The 16569-nt window shown below is 41.8% G+C and overlaps 1 long non-coding RNA gene across 2 annotated transcripts; it reads right to left on the bottom strand.

Moving 5' to 3' along the window:
• Positions 1–3442: 3442 nt before the first annotated feature.
• LOC307225582 lies at positions 3443–14555 on the bottom strand. 2 transcript variants are annotated; one of them, XR_013843092.1, is made up of 2 exons: positions 13974–14555; positions 3443–5833 (listed from the first exon to the last, which is right to left on the bottom strand). It is a non-coding gene; the product is annotated as an uncharacterized lncRNA (long non-coding RNA). The 2 variants fall into 2 exon arrangements; XR_013843093.1 differs by lacking the exon at positions 13974–14555 and adding an exon at positions 5985–6822.
• Between the last annotated feature and the right edge of the window lie 2014 nt (positions 14556–16569).

The following is a 16569-nucleotide window of genomic DNA, read 5'->3' on the forward strand; positions in this document are numbered from 1 at the left end:
TCATATTTGTATTTTGTGTGTGTATTTAAAGTTGGGTGCTCTTTAACAACGGACTTGATAAGTTATCTAGTAATTCTGGCTGAAGTTTCTATGTATCAGGATTACAGAACTCTCATGCTTTTTAGCTTCCCTAAAGTGTCTGGAGAATAAAGCTAGGCAAGGTGGAAATTAAGCCTGAGTCTGAATATGTGACAGCTCCTGTACTGATAGAGAATGAAAGGAGATAATTCATTATCTTTTCAAATGGTCATTCTTCTCAGCCACGCTGATAAGAATCAATGAAGGAACATATTAGAAGCAGAGCCTTTGTTTTATTTAATGGCCAAGTTTCTGAAGCTGAACTTTCAGCATAGTTTAGAATGGTACTTTGGTTTCTTTCCAATAGAATGCAGTGTTTTGCTTTTTTCTCATAGGAGTGAATAGCAGCCTTTTATCCGAGAAAGCAAAAGGCTGCAGCATTCAAATGTTTATGGGGTGAAATTTGCCACCTGGCCTTGATGACATAGGGAAATTAATAACTAATAATAATATTTATATGCTTCCCATCTGACTAGGTTGCCCCAGCCACTCTTGACAGCTCCCAACAAAGTATTAAGAGCACAATAAAATGCCAACCATTAAAAACTTCCCTAAACAGGGCTGCCTGCAGATGTTAATGAAAAGCCTTCTGGGTCAGACCAATGGCCCATCTAGTCCAGCATCTTGATCTCACGGTGGCTGACCTGATGCCTGTGGAAAACGTGCATGCAGAATTAGAGCATTGCTGCACTCTCCCATACTGTGGTTTCGAATAATTGGTATTCAGAAGCATTTCTGCCTCTGATTGTGGCGGCAGAACATAACCATCATGGGACGTATCCATTGATAACTCTCTCCACCATGAATGAAGGAGCAGATTTAGTCCCATCAGCTGAGCCCTAGATTAAACCCTAGTTACTTTATTGCATACAAATCCATAGACTATTGATAGGTGTGGTTACCTGCATAAACACAAAAACTTGGATCCTGAGCTCCATGGCAACATTCTGCTTATCATGGGGCTTTTCAACACACAAACCCCGTCTCACTGCAGCCCCTCCTTTCCCCCTGGAAGCTAATCCTGAGGATTGGGAAACACATTAGAAAGCCATGGGGTAGTGTACAAGGGACTGAGGAGCAATGGGGGAGTCAGGGGAAAAGAACCTGGGATAAACAGAAGTGTTTCTGATCATATTGTGGCAATTTTGGATCCCATTAAGTTATTTTTCAAATCAAATCAAAGACCTTATTGGAATCACAATCTAAAACATTTCAGGTCACTAGGATAATTAAAAGGACAAGGGTGAATCTGTTGAGGGTCATAAGGTCACACTGTGATCGTGTGCACTTAGATATTCTGCTTCGCCCTGTCTGTTCCCTGAAAGGATGGTTCATTGGGAACCCTTTCGGGCAAAATTGTAGCTAAAAAGGAAGCTACTAAAGCAGGGACATCTTTGTCCTGATCTGTCATGAGAAACCTCATTTGACGACTTCTCAGAGTTACAGGCCGGAGGTCCAACATTTTGCTCAGCATCAGTTGGCAAGGTCTACTGTGTAGAGAGCAATCTAAGAGAATGTGGTTCATTGAATCAGGTACTTTTTGGTTGCAGGCACACAGATGGGCTTGATATGGGGCATGTGAGAATCTACCTTTGGTCACTACAGAGGGGAAGGCATTTAATCTCGCAAGCATAATCTCTTCGATGGGAAGGGAGTAGTAGATCCTTTAGATATTTGGCACAGGTTCTGTAGGGTGTTGTAATACCTAAGGCCTCCAGAGAACAGGATCTAGTAGTATGAGGTAACAAGCGCTGTCTTTCATGGTCGTAGAGTCGCTGTTTGATTATTTAGAATATGTAACTTTCGTCACATGCTTCAAGGCTCTCAAGAGCAATGCCCAAACTACGGATTTTATCTTGAATTGCTCTATACCATTCCAGGTCTTCATGCATTGAGCTTAAGAAGGAGTTAGTTGTTGTTCTAAAGTGGACTTTCAGCCATGCCTTGGTTGTAGTGAGCCATGCATTGATTTCCATCAGATGTTGACTGGTTTTAACACATAGGGTTAAGTAACTTATGCATTTAGGGTCACCATGGATCTTAAGAAGAAAAGTCACTTGAATTTGTTCAACTTCTCTATTAAATGCTTGTACCCAAATTGGAATGCCATACAATAACTGAGAAAGGGAATTATGTGATATTCTGCTTCAGACCGAACTACACATTACACAGAGACATTTGAAACTGAATCCAAACCAGCTTTCTTAAAAACAACAACAAACCACCACAACAACAACTGGAAGGGAGGAACAGGAGGGGCCCAGCGGCCCTTATACTGCCTGCTAGGTCTCTGCTACAAACCGCCCTGAAGCCTTTCTCCATGCATAGATCAAAGCACATTTGTAGTTAAGACGAGGAAAAACCAGCTGGAGCAGACCTACTTGTAGCTGAGTAGCACTGGGAAAGGAAAGGGTTAAGGGAACCCTCTCCCTGCTACTTGTCTGCTCCAAGTCACACACACACACACCCCAATATGGCTGTCCTGGAAATAAAAAGGACAGCAGGGTTTGGTTATATGTATTTGATTGCAGTGTGTAGTTAATCCTTTGGGTATTTAAAAGTTAGCTTCTTCTGCCTTCAACCTTTTGATAAACTGGAAGAAGGGCATATTCTGTAGGGTGTGTGCTATCAACTGAAAATTAAAATTTAACTATAACCAAATACATACATTTATAAGAAACAGAGTTTCTAGCTATAAAATCCATATGAGCATTAATATATTTAGCAGTTTGTGGGCCCAGACATTCTGCGCAAAACAGAATGTTAAGTGTTACTGCATCAGTAGTTTGGGTAGATAGAAACATGTTGACTGTTACCCAAGCATCATTTGTAGGAACTGTCCAGAAATCTGATATATATATGGCAGACATAGAAAATTAAATATGGGGTCATGGGCGGTTTATTCACATCATCCCTGTGTAATTTGGACAGGAAAATCATGAGATGGGTTTGTTTTTCAGCCTTCTTTTCTGAAAAGTAGAACGGATTCATTACTTAATCTTTGGTAACAGCTTACATTGAAGTCGTTAAAGATGTCATGTGGCATCGGTCAGTCTTTATTGATTACTGTTACACTGGATTGGGGTATCTGAAAATAGTATTTGCCTTAAGCTATGTCTGGCTAAAGATGCACACCAACATGGCTACCATGACAGTTGTGTGGAGTCAGTTGCCCTGGAGCCTAAAGAAGACAAGAGTATTTGATTCTACAGAGCTGCTCTCAAAAGAACACCTATCACAGCCCCACCCTGTTAAAAGCTGGCGGAATGTCCAGTTACAGCCCCACCCATTGCTTTATGATTGGTTCCCTGTTGCCTAGGGTGATGACGATGCTTTATTCAATCTATACAAGGCTCCCAAGAGGAAAGGAAGTTACCACCCCTAGTGGCATGACACCTATGGCCCACTGAATCTGGGTCAAAGCAGCATCTCACACCGGGGTCTCATTGTATTACGAGCAGTGGCACCAAAGCCACAAAGAAAGAGGGAGCAACAGAAAACGACCAGGAAAAAAAAAGTACTGGAAAATCAGGAGTGTGCGCCCAGCTGGTTAAGGGCAGAAGGCACAAACCACACAATACAGAACTAACAGCACAAGCAGTGGCTGCTGTGGAAGGAGAAACTCCTAGGGAGGAAAAATCGAAAGTTGGAAAGGTAGTTTTTTGGAAGAGGCTTCCCAATTATCTCCTGAAATGTGGAGACAGGGACGGCGGTGTTATCAGCAGCTGTCTCTGCAACTAGGATATACCAAACAATGGCCCAACATGGGAAGAAGGGACCAAAATGGTGAAAGAAGTGATCCAGGAGTGTCTCATGGTAGCCATCATGATACCAAAGTGAAGAAGCCCAAAGCTTGTCACTTTTCCGAACGGAAGAACGGTACGCTCTCTGGGAATGGTAGACCATGGAAGAAAAGGGGAGGCTATTGGAAGAAGAAAAGATCACCTAAGAAGGAGAAAGCAAAGCATTGGTATGCAAGTCACCAGTGGAAATCCAGATGTTGTAGGATTGGGAGAAGTCACCGCCGTAATCGGAAGCGGAAGAGTCAGCGTTTGTTAGCATTTATGCATGCAGCTGTAAAGGGGAGACTGCGCCCCATGAATCTGTGTGGATGGAGGGCACCAGGAATGCGTGCCCCTAGGAACACAACACAGTTTATCATGCATCAGGTGTACCAAGACATGCGCCAGGAGGAGAAAAGGGCAGCAGCGGAAAAAGCAGCTGCTGCAGACAAAAGAGAAGAAGAGAAATCAGAACAACAGCAATCCACAGGAGAGAATGATTGTGACATGGTATTTCCAAATGCCAGTTGCATGGCCACCATTTCGGCTATGAGCCCACAGATAAATATTTTCATGGGAGATGAGGAAGTTGGAGAAGATGAGAGTAGTCAGAAAAACCAAATATATGAAGATATAGGTCTGGAATCTCACCTGAGTATTTCCTGTGAGCCATAAAAATACAATGACTGGACTATGCGTTTGTATTCCTCGATAGTTCAGAATAGATCTTGATCTCCAGATTCTTAAATAAATGTATATTCTGCTCTCTCAGCTCTGTTCCGTCTTTATCTGGTGTGGTTCACATGCTTGCAGAGATGTCCAAAAGGCAAAGATACTATTCTTAAAACTCTGTGTCCTCAAAGTCAAAATTGATTCAGGAAATCATTTAAGCTTAAATCCTGATGAATATAAACTGGCCCTAGAGAAAGTTAATTATTCAAAAGTCTCATTGAAAATGAAGTGGGAGTTAAGTGTGGCCAAATTTAATTAAATTGGGGCTATTGAGTTTGATTTTGAGAAAGCTTCACATGCTGTGGAAGTGTTCAATAGGTCTTACTCCCAATGTATAAGATTGCCTCTTTTAAACCTCTCAGTGACAAGTTCCAAAATGTTAGTGCCACTACCAAGAAGGCCCTGGTCCATGTTGCCACTCACTGTATTTCACATTAAATGGGTAGGTCAAACATCTGAGGAAGATCTTCATGTGAAGGATGGTTCACATGGGAGACAATCCAATGTCTCCCATACAAATCCAGCCCACATTCCAACTTGTAAATGTGGTATCCAGTACTGTACAGGTGTGTGCCTGTGTCTTAGTCCCTATACTACAGTAAGCCCATAGGGGGAACAGCACACACACAGGTTGGGTGGGTATCAGCAAGGATCCTAATGGGCCTTGGTCAGGAAGGTCAAGAAAGTAGCCAGGTGGACTTGTACAGTTTGGTTTAACCTTCATCCAGAAACCACAGGATCTAGGAGGCCAGAATGCATGGTACCAGCTGGTTTCTCCCTCTTACCTTGGAAGTCAAGGTTCTCAATATGATCTCTGTGCCCCCCCCCCCAAGTCCCTGACTGCATTGCACCCTTGCTTGGGACAGAGCCTCTGCATAGCCAGTGAGTAACCTTCACTCCTGGGCTGTTAGCCTTGGTGTCTTGCCAAAGGGGCGGCAAACATCCCATTGCTAGATCACTAGGTTCCATCTGGCCTGTAGTGGCAATTGTGTGATTTGACTTCTGTGGGTCCATATGAGAGATGACAGGATTGTTCTCTCCAACCGAAAGAAGCAAGATGTCTACTACTATTAATAATAAAATACGTCAAATGTATTCCACAGTGAGCTTACTGTACAAACTCCATTAATCCAGACTGACTCCATAAATTCAGTGCGCTCGTTCTGTCTCATTCTGTGCCCTGTCAGACTGATCACTAAATCTTTGTTTCATGGTTGGGTTGGAGAGTTTAATTCTGGAACCTGTGAGGCCAATAAATTGTAAAAAAGAATAGATCAGTGTAGAAGAGTGATATCTTTTGTATTCAGTAATGCTTCCACAAATAGAAAATCGATTCCTATTTCCTGTTTTTCATTATAGAGAAAAGATTATGGCAATCCTCAGGGTACTTACTCTAAAGCAGTCTTATTGATTGCATTCAAAAGCTCTAGTTCAGGTGTCTACCATTTCAATGGAAAAGACATTCAGAGGAGTACTTAGGATGACAGTCTGACTTGGTGTTGAGCTGAAACGATATGTTCTGTGGGGTGCATTTTTCAGGGGATTAAAATGTCTGTAAGATGTGCTGAATGTTCCCAGCACCATTACTTTCATAGGACCCCTGTAAAAGTGGGAAGGATATTTTCAGGAGGGGAGTTTAAATAATTAGGTGGAATGGGCAGGTCTTACTCTTAACAATAAAATGGGCAAAGGCTCTTTCTGTAAAATAAAAAATAGCCTCGCCACTGCTCCATATCAGATTCCCCCCCCCCCTATTTTTTCAAAGAGGGCAGAGGAGGATAACTTGACCATTTTGAAAGGACTAGTAATAGTCTTGATACAGCAGTGATTAGAAAGGTGTTTGATAAATTTTGAAATATTCCTCTAGTTTCCATGGCAGTTTTGGCTGTAATCCCCTTTCCGAGCCATCTACGCCAGGAGCAATTGCGACAAATGGTAACAAATTCTGTATGCTAATCATACATTGTGCGAAAAAGCAATGTCTTTTCTCTGTCCTGATTTGACTGACAATCATTTTAAATGAATGACCCTGAGCTCTTATGAAAGAGGGAGAGAGAGAAAACCTCTCAACACAATTTCTCTTTTAAATAAGCTTCAATCATGGCTCCTCCTTAGCCCAGAGGCTTTAGCTTTAGTTGCCCATTTCCAGCCTTTTTTAAAGGTTTATAATATCCTTATTGAGATTTTCAGTGAAATATCAATCAAAAGTCCAAACTCCTCTTCCTTATTAGCTACCACCAGATCAGGCCCATCATCGTATTTGGGGCTGGGGGTTTGTGTCATAACTTAATGCTTACATTGGGTATAATTTGCCAATTTTTTTTGCTCCTGAAACTGCTGGGCAGCTTTGGACCCTTAAACTATTGGTGAATCTTTGGGGAGGTTGGAAGGGTTATAGGATGGAGGTGTGTGCTCAGGGCCAGCCCTACCATTAGGCAAAATGAGATGATGGCCTCAGGCAGCAGTTACTGGGGGGACCAGTCCCCTAGCCGTTCCTAAGCCTCCTTTCACTCCTAGTCATTCTGTCAGAGAGCAAAGCTTCAGATGCTTTTAGGGTAGTTTAAAGGTAAAGGGACCCCTGACCATTAGGTCCAGTTGTGGCCAACTCTGGGGTTGTGGCGTTCATCTCGCTTTATTGGCCGAAGGAGCCAGTGTACAGCTTCCGGGTCATGCGGTCAGCATGACTAAGCTGCTTCTGGCGAACCAGAGCAGTGCACAGAAACGCTGTTTGCCTTCCTGCCGGAGTGGTATCTATTTATCTACTTGCACTTTGATGTGCTTTCGAACTGCTAGGTTAGGTAGGAGCAGGGACTGAGCAACAGGAGCTCACCCCGTCGCGGGGATTCGAACCGCCAACTTTCTGATTGCAAGTCCGAGGCTCTGAGGTTTAACCCACAGCGCCACCTGCGTCCCTTTAGGGTAGTTTAGGCCAACCTAAACTAGCTTGTTGTCTCAGATTCAGTGGGACTGGCTGAGTGGCAAGCAGGGAGGGCAACAGCCAGAGCCACACCCTGGAATTGTTATAAGTAAGAAGGCAGGCAGGTGGGGGCTGGCTGAGGACAAACTGTGGTCGGTGGGGCAGTATCTCATTTGTCCTCATAGACCAGCCTCCACTGAGCAGAGGGCAGTGTCATGTCACCAGCGCTGAAGAAAGATTCAACTGGAAGTCTAGTTGAGTTTTGTATGTGGGAGGGAGTGCCATTTTATTCTTCACCTGAGAAAGCAAACCTTCTTAGGTCAACCCTGAGGGTTCTTATTATTCCCAGCAAACAGTGGCATTTTTCTTCTCTCTCTGTTTTTATTCGCTTAAAATTTTTGTTGTTGTTGTTCTGTGTGGAGTGCAGTGGTGCTCCTGCTGGCTGCATTAATCTCCACCACTCACTTGCAGGAGGTCACAAAACTACATTTTAAAAAGTGAAAGACCTGAGAAACTGCCATTGTTTGCAGCCAGCAGTAAGTGTCCCACAAATTGTTCTAAAACAATCTCTCCTTCTGAAAGATAAATGAAATGTCTCCTTTTTGTTGCCCATGAGTGGTGTAGCAAATTCAGAGAGGGTTTTTCACCCCCCCTTTCAGACCTCTAGTAAGGGAACTGGTTTTAATGATAGATTGTGTCATTCTCTTAGGAGGTCAGCAATTTCACTTCACGTCTTTCAAGAACTTTTATATCATATGGACCCAAGGATTTGTTGACTGTTAATTTGTCAATCAACATAGAACTTCATTTCGTCTTCTGTATGTGACTTACTTCATCTGGCGCCCTCCCTGAATCAAGTGGTTATGTGTATCTGTACAGTACTTATCACATTCCCATTTTATTTTGAAAATAGATAGATTAGGTTAAGAGAGACAGGGACAAATCCAAGGTCACTCAAGGAGCTTCATGGCTGAACCAAGATCTCCCTAGTCCTAATCTGACACCAACTACTTCACCACACCTCAGTGTGAAACTCCATGAAAGCTTGCAGGAAGCTGGCAAATACTGAATTGTGCTGACCTATGACTAATTTCATAATAGAAATACTTATAACTTTGTTCCAAATGAATGGTCTTCTCTCCAGATTCTCTCCTGATTTTTTTATTTACCTGGCACTCTGTGTGTGCACATGTGTATAATGAATGATCAAATGCAAAAATAATAATGTTTGTCCTTAAATTTAATTCACGAATCTTGGATGAGTGTAGTAATGATCTCTTCCACTTGGAGGCAATCTTTTCAAAGAAGAAATTAAACATTTTCAATCAGATCTTGTTATGATTGACTGGACAGATTAAATAAATAGTTCCAACCTAAGGGAGAAAGGATAAAGTATTCTCTGTGTATTTCAGCAAAAAAAGTCCTGTCATTTGTCTATGGTAGGTTTTTTTTAAAAAAGACATTTTTTCTTAAAGTGTGTTCTGAAAACTTAAACTGAATTTAAAGAAGCTTCAGACTCCTTTTAGATATCTCCATGCTTATAAGATGTTCATCATAGACTCATCCACCTAAGTAAAATAAGACAAAAGACCAATTCTGAAGTGAATCAAACCCAGAAATGTTAAAGCTAGTTGATCAGCAGAATGAATAAACCAATATACTGTATGTTGACTGTTGTGTAAAAACAGGTTCATACTGAGTACAATTTTTTCAGGAATGAATTTGGAATGAAACAGAATGGTGATTTTCAGGGAGGAATATTTGAAGTGGTTAAGGAAGGGAGAGGAGGTTGTGCATTATGTTTACTTTAGGTATGCTGTGTGACAAGTGCTACTGCGGGGAGCTTCCTGTTCTCCCTGTTCCTTGCCCAGTGTGTGTGTGTGTGTGTGTGTGCGCGTGCGCATGTGCGTGTGTGTGTGTGTGTGTGTGTGTGTGTGAGAGAGAGAGAGAGAGAGAGAGAGAGAGAGATGTAGTTAGCCAGCTAATAAGGGCAAATGCTCTGCTAGCAGAGGCCTGAGTAGAGGATATTATTTTCCACACCCAGAAAGATGCTCTACAGAGAACCAGAGGCAGCTAGCAATTCTATATTAAAACGAAGCACCATTTTTAGCTGCTGTGGATTGGTCTGAGGGAAGTATTGTACTTTAAAAAAAAATCATCAATAACAATAGTATTTTCCTAACTTCAATGCCTTAAATCGGATCTCTGCCAGTAGTAATTAATAACAGATAATGACTTGCAGGGAGTTAAGTAAGGCAAAATGAAATATTAACATGAGTGCAAAAAATAGAATTCATGTGTTGAACAAATTATAGAGAAGAATAAAGAAAGTAAAAGTTGGAATACAATATTCAGTCTTGGAAGAGTTTTTATTGTTTAAAAAAGAGAGGCATGTAATGAACAAAATACACAGATCATTATTCTTCCTCCCCATATATTTCCACTTGGAGATGCCTATTTCTAATTTCTCTAACAGCTGACACCCAGTGAATCAATGAAGTTGAACTATTGCCTTTGCTATTCTTCACTTTCACAATTCCCACATTGCCTCTTAGTCACAGTGAGAGGCTGAATACATTACACACTTAATGACTCTTATTGCAGATTTTTTGTTCTGGCAGAAGAGCACTTCTCCTACACTTTTTTAAAAAGCAACAGTGAATTGGGCTGGGTGGGGAGAAGGTTATATTGAAATACACTGATGATTCATCATGAATCTCTCATCTATTGCATAATTGGCCTGAAATCAGTAAGATGTCAAGTGCGAGACATTTCAAAAAGCACCTTGAAAGACCAATGAAATGCTAGAACATTCATTTTGGTTCTTGTTTGAATAGGAGATGTGGGCATGGGTAAAAACTAGTGTAAATTAGATCCTTTGTGTAAAATCCTTATGCACTGCTGTTCAACATTTGAGAGTTCTTTGTTATTTGCCTCTATAGAAATAATTTGCTGTGAGTCCCTTCAGAGACCCTTAATCAAGACTTTTGGTGAATAAAAATAATCATTAAAAATAGTTACACAAGCATGGACCAAGGGCAAAGCCTCGTGCATGTTTTGATTTAATAAGCCAATATATGATCCTCCAAAACAAACCACAGACACATTCATATGGGAAATGGATGGATTTTTACTGCTGCAAAATTGTTACATAGCCAAGCATCATGTTTCACAAAGGGTATTCTTCAAAGCAAAAGAGGGGGAAATAGTCGCAAACTATTTATTAACAAGAGTTTTGAGGAAATGGTGTGAATATAGAGAGTGCATACTTTCCGCTGTAGTATTTTATACTATCTGACTATGGGGTCTGTGACTATTGTAATGTATTTGAGAAAATATGTGTGCCTTCATATGTGATTTAAATGCAAAATTGTCTTTCTGGCATTTGGTCTCAAAAGATGATGTTCTAACTCTGTTTTGCTATAAAAGGGACAGTACTGATGTGAGCTTAATTTGTAATGTAAAACACTTTCCAAGCTTGTTTTGAGGCCATGTGGATGACTTTACAAGACTTAACATCATGGGTTTTTTTGTCTTGGAAGACAACACTTTATATTTGATCATTGTTTTAAAATAATTCAATCAAGTTTGTTTAAAAACAATGGGTTAGTAAAATGAGGTTCCATAATCAAAACACAATTGAGGGTTCAAGATTTTGCAGGTACACTTTTCTGAAAAGGGTGGTTTATTATTGGTTGAAGAGAGAAGATTATTTAAATGAGAAATAATGGAAAGAAGAGGCTCAGAAGTGCAATTTAAAATTTGATGAAAATAATATGTAGTGAATGCTATTATTTCATATCTCAGTAGTTCAGCAGAGTAGATTTTCTCCCATTTCCAAAGATTAAAAAAGAAAGAAAGATTCAGATGGCTGTTTTAATCTGGTATGGAGATATGTCTTAGCAAATATCAGAAATGTTTGGATAAGCTGTACAAATATGAGAATGTGTAAGGAGATATCAACCAAGGGTAATGCAGGATAAAGTGCTAAATTTTTGAAATATGGACATGTAGTTAGGAAGGCTCAACAGAAGTGTTAACCTCCTTTGTTGACTTGCTTGCTAAAATGTGAATTCATATTCCATCAGGTAAATGCTGCTAACAAACATATTCATCAGTATAAGAAAATTGACTTCCTAATGCAAAATTGACTTTAAGTCATCAGTAGATGGCTTTTTCTTTCAGTAGACTTTGCAAAGAACATAGGAAGTTGCCATCTTCTGGGGGAGGAGAAGGAAAGGACATTCTATTGCAGAAGGTGTTCTTCGTGCTCAATGACTTTCCTGCATTCAACCCAAAGCAAGCAGATGGGATAGGCAAAGGATAGGTTATTGGTGCAATGTGGCAGACAGATCAAGCCTGATTTAGTCTGGATTGCCTCAGCGTAAGTCAAACTATTTGCTAATATCATGACAGGCTTAAAGATAACACTACTTATTTTGAGTCACTTGGAGGAGATTAAGATGGAAGGCTAGGTTCACCTGATCTTTACTCTTAACTCCTTTCTGCCAAGACAACCTGATCCGAACTGCATGAGCAATGCAGATGTCAGCTACGCCCTTCAGCTGCATGTCATTTCCTTCTTCTCCCCAAACGCATGCTGCATTTTACTTTTGCAGTACAGAACATGCAATGACATTGGAAACAGAAAAACACTAGTAAACTAGTGCTTTTCACATGCCAAAGGGAATCTTGTCAGTGAAAAAACCCCATTTTGCTGTGCATGAGTTTCCTGTCTTCTGTTTCCAAGCTACTTTCAAAAGAGTGCAGAGTTTCAAAGTTGAACCTCCAAGATCCACACATTGGATCTACAGATAAATCAAGGATCCATCTGAGATGGCCCACTTAGAAGGTCAGGTCATGGACACTGGCAGTCCATGATAGGAAAACTTTGTTCCTGCCAACATGTTGTTATTGCATGATTGTGTAGGTAGCTAATTGCCCTATGATTACCTTCATGGTTCTAAAATGACTATTTTCTCCTTTTTGGAAAGTACAACTTTAACACTAAATATAGAATTTGAATCATTATAGGTAACAATTTTTTCCATGTGAAAGTAAATATTAGCTGAATATTTTTTTAAAAAAACTATGTAAAAGATGCAAGAGTTTAGTTACACCAATTATTCAACTGCTTTAAAATTCTCTTTCAAAAAAAAAGGAAAGAAAATCATTTCCCTTAATCTTACATTAAAATGCTAATGATATCGTTATATAATTTACTCCCTATTGATAGATTAAGTTTGTATTGGATCTTAAAAGAGCACACAAGCATTAAGAGCGATTATTTTCTAATAATCTACTCTAATTACAAATACTTAGCCAAGTCTGGTACTACTGAGATGGAAAGTTTTATTAAACCAGGTCTCAGCAGAGGCAATTGCTGATTACTTCAACAGAAGTATATTATTCCTTAAAACTTTTGGATCCTGCCTGGTTGGGACACTTATACTCTGATTTCCATAAATCCTAATGAACACAGATTGCTGTTGGCATCCATCTGTCTCTGAGCCAATGGAGTGCACCTCCAGGGGTCAAGTCAAACTGCTGTGTTAGCAGCACCGAAGTGATCTCCCCAGGTTGCAAGTCTGGACAGTGTGTATGGAGGACCTGGGCTATCCAGACAACAAGATTCTGCTCTTAATGTGCAGCACTTCCCTTTTGACTATATGTAGCCTGAACCACTAAAGGCCAAATGCAGGATTTCTGCATTCATAACAGCCTGTCCCTGTTTTTTGCACCACTCTCCATGCTCCTCAGGCTTCTCTTAGGAAATAGGGTCTGATCCTGAGCAATACTGTGGTAGGGATTGCAGCTGGCTTCCTGGGTCATTTCTGCTGCTTGGGTCCCAACTATCATACTTTTTAGACCATTACTTTTGCCAGCAACTGTCCTGAACCACGGGTTACCTGGTATGTCCCACGAGTGTACACGAACCCACAGCAGATATTAGCGCATAATCCGGCAGGCCAACAGGTCCAAAGTCCAGTCAGACCAAATTCCCGCCTCGGCAGCCAATCCAGGAATCAAGGCACTAGGATGTTAGTCCCACACAAGCACAGTCCCAAGGAGCTCCCGATAACATCCAAGCTTTGGTCCAACCAATGTGGGAAGTTGAGCAGACACAGCACCTCAGCTCTGCTTCCCTTGTATACCTTGCATGCTGACTGCAGCATCTGGGCTTGATGAGGTATGTGACCCTCACCTGTCCCAAGCCTACTCCAGCTGAGGAATCACACACTCCCTCCCAGAGCTAATAAGCCCCACCTGGCCAGCTGGGCTGTGGGCCTTTGCCTGCCTCAGCCTCCTAGATCATCCCATACGCTGCTTCTTATGTCTCATAGACTGCCATGTTTGGGGATTTGGGCCCCTCTGGTGATGGGTCTTGCTGCTCTGGTTCCTGTGCACTGACCCCCATCCCCCTCACTATCCTCTGTTGCCCCATGAGTACTTTATACACCAACCTTTCCTTCTCCAACCCTAGCTTGCTACATCCCTCACTGGGATCCTCTTCCTCCTTCCTGCTTCATGACAGCCAGTTTATGACAGCAACTATTCCTTACAATACATTTTGTAACATGAGAAAAGGGACCCTTGTTGGTTGACTCCAATGTTCAGGAATTATAGGAGTTGGGAGTCCGACAACATCTGGAACACCACAGCATAGACAACAGAAGTTAGGCTATCCCTGTCCAGATAGAGACACAGGTGGGCCACCAGCCAAAGCTGACGGAAGGCACTCATTGCCATTTAGGCCACTTGAGCCTCAAGTGACAGCAAAGAATCCAGGAACACCCCAAAGCTACGTACCTGCTCCTTCAGAGGGAGTGTAGCCCCATCAAAAGCAGGCAACCTCCCACCTATCAGGTCTAGGGAACCACCCTAGTGCCTCCATCTTATTTGGATTGAGCTTCAGTTTGTTGGCTCTCACCCAGTCCATTACTGAGGCAAGACATTGGTCCAGCACTTCCACTGCGATGCCTGCAGATGTGAAGGAGAAGTAGAGCTTTGTGTCATCAGCATGGGAGCTGGATGTGCATAATTCTTACCTCTCTCCACTTTTGAGGTATGCTACACTTATGTCTTTGTAGGTCTCCGTGTATGTTATATTATTATGATCACAATTGTGATTTTAAGGTATTTCTATCCCACCTTTCAAGGGACGTGGGTGGCGCTGTGCTCTAAACCACTGAGCCTAGGACTTGCCGATCAGAAGGTTGGCGGTTCAAATCCCCGTGACGGGGTGAGCTCCTGTTGCTTGGTCCCAGCTCCTGCCAACTTAGCAGTTTGAAAGCATGTCAAAGTGCAAGTAGAAAATAGGTACTGCTTCGGCGAGAAGGTAAACAGCGTTTACGTGCGCTGCTCTGGTTCGCCAGAAGCGGCTTAGTCATGCTGGCCACATGACCCGGAAGCTGTATGCTGGCTCCCTCGGCCAATAAAGTGAGATGAGCGCTGCAATCCCAGAGTCGGCCACGACTGGACCTAATGGTCAGGGGTCCCTTTACCATTTTTTATCCCACCTTTCTCCCAAACACATTGTATACAATCACATTGTGAATGCACTGAGCCTGAGGAAGCTAGTTTCTACTGAATCAGACCACTGGTCCATCTATCTCAGTATTGTTTACACTGACTGGCAGCAGCCTTTTGCCACACAAAGGTGTTTGTAGACTCAGTGTTTCTGTAGTTGATAATAGTGTCTCCATTCACCTCACCGAGAAAGAAAACATTTCACTTGTCTATCTACATTATAAATAAAGTAATTAAAATAAGAAATGCCATCCATTTCCACATCTGCTTTATATAATGGGGTCACAGATGTCTTTCTATCATTTGGATTATTAATCTTCAAGCATGGCAGGAGAAAATGCAACCTATTTCTTCAACATTTTATGATATACTTTGCTGAAAAGTCATTCATGAACTAGGGTATATACAGTCAACTAAAATTCTAGGGGTTTTCCCTATTAAAATGCATCACGTTAAACCGGGAAGCACGTTGTGCAATTTGTCATTATTTTTTAAAACATAAATTTCATGTGTGTATTTTCTTATCTGGTTTGACCAGGTATGAGAAATAAAACTTGAGAATAATTTTAACTGTAGAGTAGGTAAAATGTGGACATCTTTTGAGGGCAGCTTATCTTGGTCCTCAGATACTCTTAAGACATTTGTTAATACCAAATTCTCTCCCAAGAAAGAAGCCAGGGAACAGCATGAATTATGCTGACCCCCCCCCCCCACACAACCCCCTATTTTTACACACAAACACACAACAATTCCTATTAAAAGAAGGACAAATGCCGCTGCCACAGCACCAGCGGAACACAGCACACAAGCCCCCCACTATCCTGAGAAAAACCCTTAATCATGATTTGATTTTATTGTGTTCTTGGTAGTTTTACGGAAGGAAAAACACACACCAATAAATAAATTTTAGAAAGGGGCAATATTAGATATGGACACATAATATTTTTTATTTTATTTTAAAAAATCAGTATTCCTTGTGCTGTCCTCTGCTCCGCTCCACTCCCCCTTTCTTCCTGCCCAGGGCAGCCGTGCTCTCTGCTTGCCCCAAATGTCTTAAGAGTATCTGAGGACCAAGAGCTGGCACATCACGTGGGGCTGTGCCTCAGTAGCGGCAGCCTTTCCTCCTCTTCACCTGCTCTCCAGCAGCTACTATGAGCTGCCCAAGGGAGGAGGCTGGTGGCAGCGGCCATAGAAAGGCCATGGCTGAGAGCCTGGAACTCCTGTGATATTGCTACATCTCAGCAGAGAGTGGGAGTGGCACTCAACCTTTGTAATAACATATATATACATATATACACACACACACACACACACACACACACACACACACACACATATATATATATATATATATATATCACACACACATGGGGAGCGCCATTTTCCCCAACTGACAATTCCCAACTGCCATTCTCTCCCCTGGATTCTGTTCAGGAGGAGGGACTTCCCCCTTGACGAACAGTTCTTCCAGCCAAGCTGCAGAGACTGCAAAATCTCTTAGTCCAGCCTTTCTCAACCTGTGGGTCCCCA

Source organism: Podarcis cretensis (assembly GCF_951804945.1).
Source record: "Podarcis cretensis genome assembly, chromosome: 10".
NCBI classification, from domain to species: domain Eukaryota; kingdom Metazoa; phylum Chordata; class Lepidosauria; order Squamata; family Lacertidae; genus Podarcis; species Podarcis cretensis.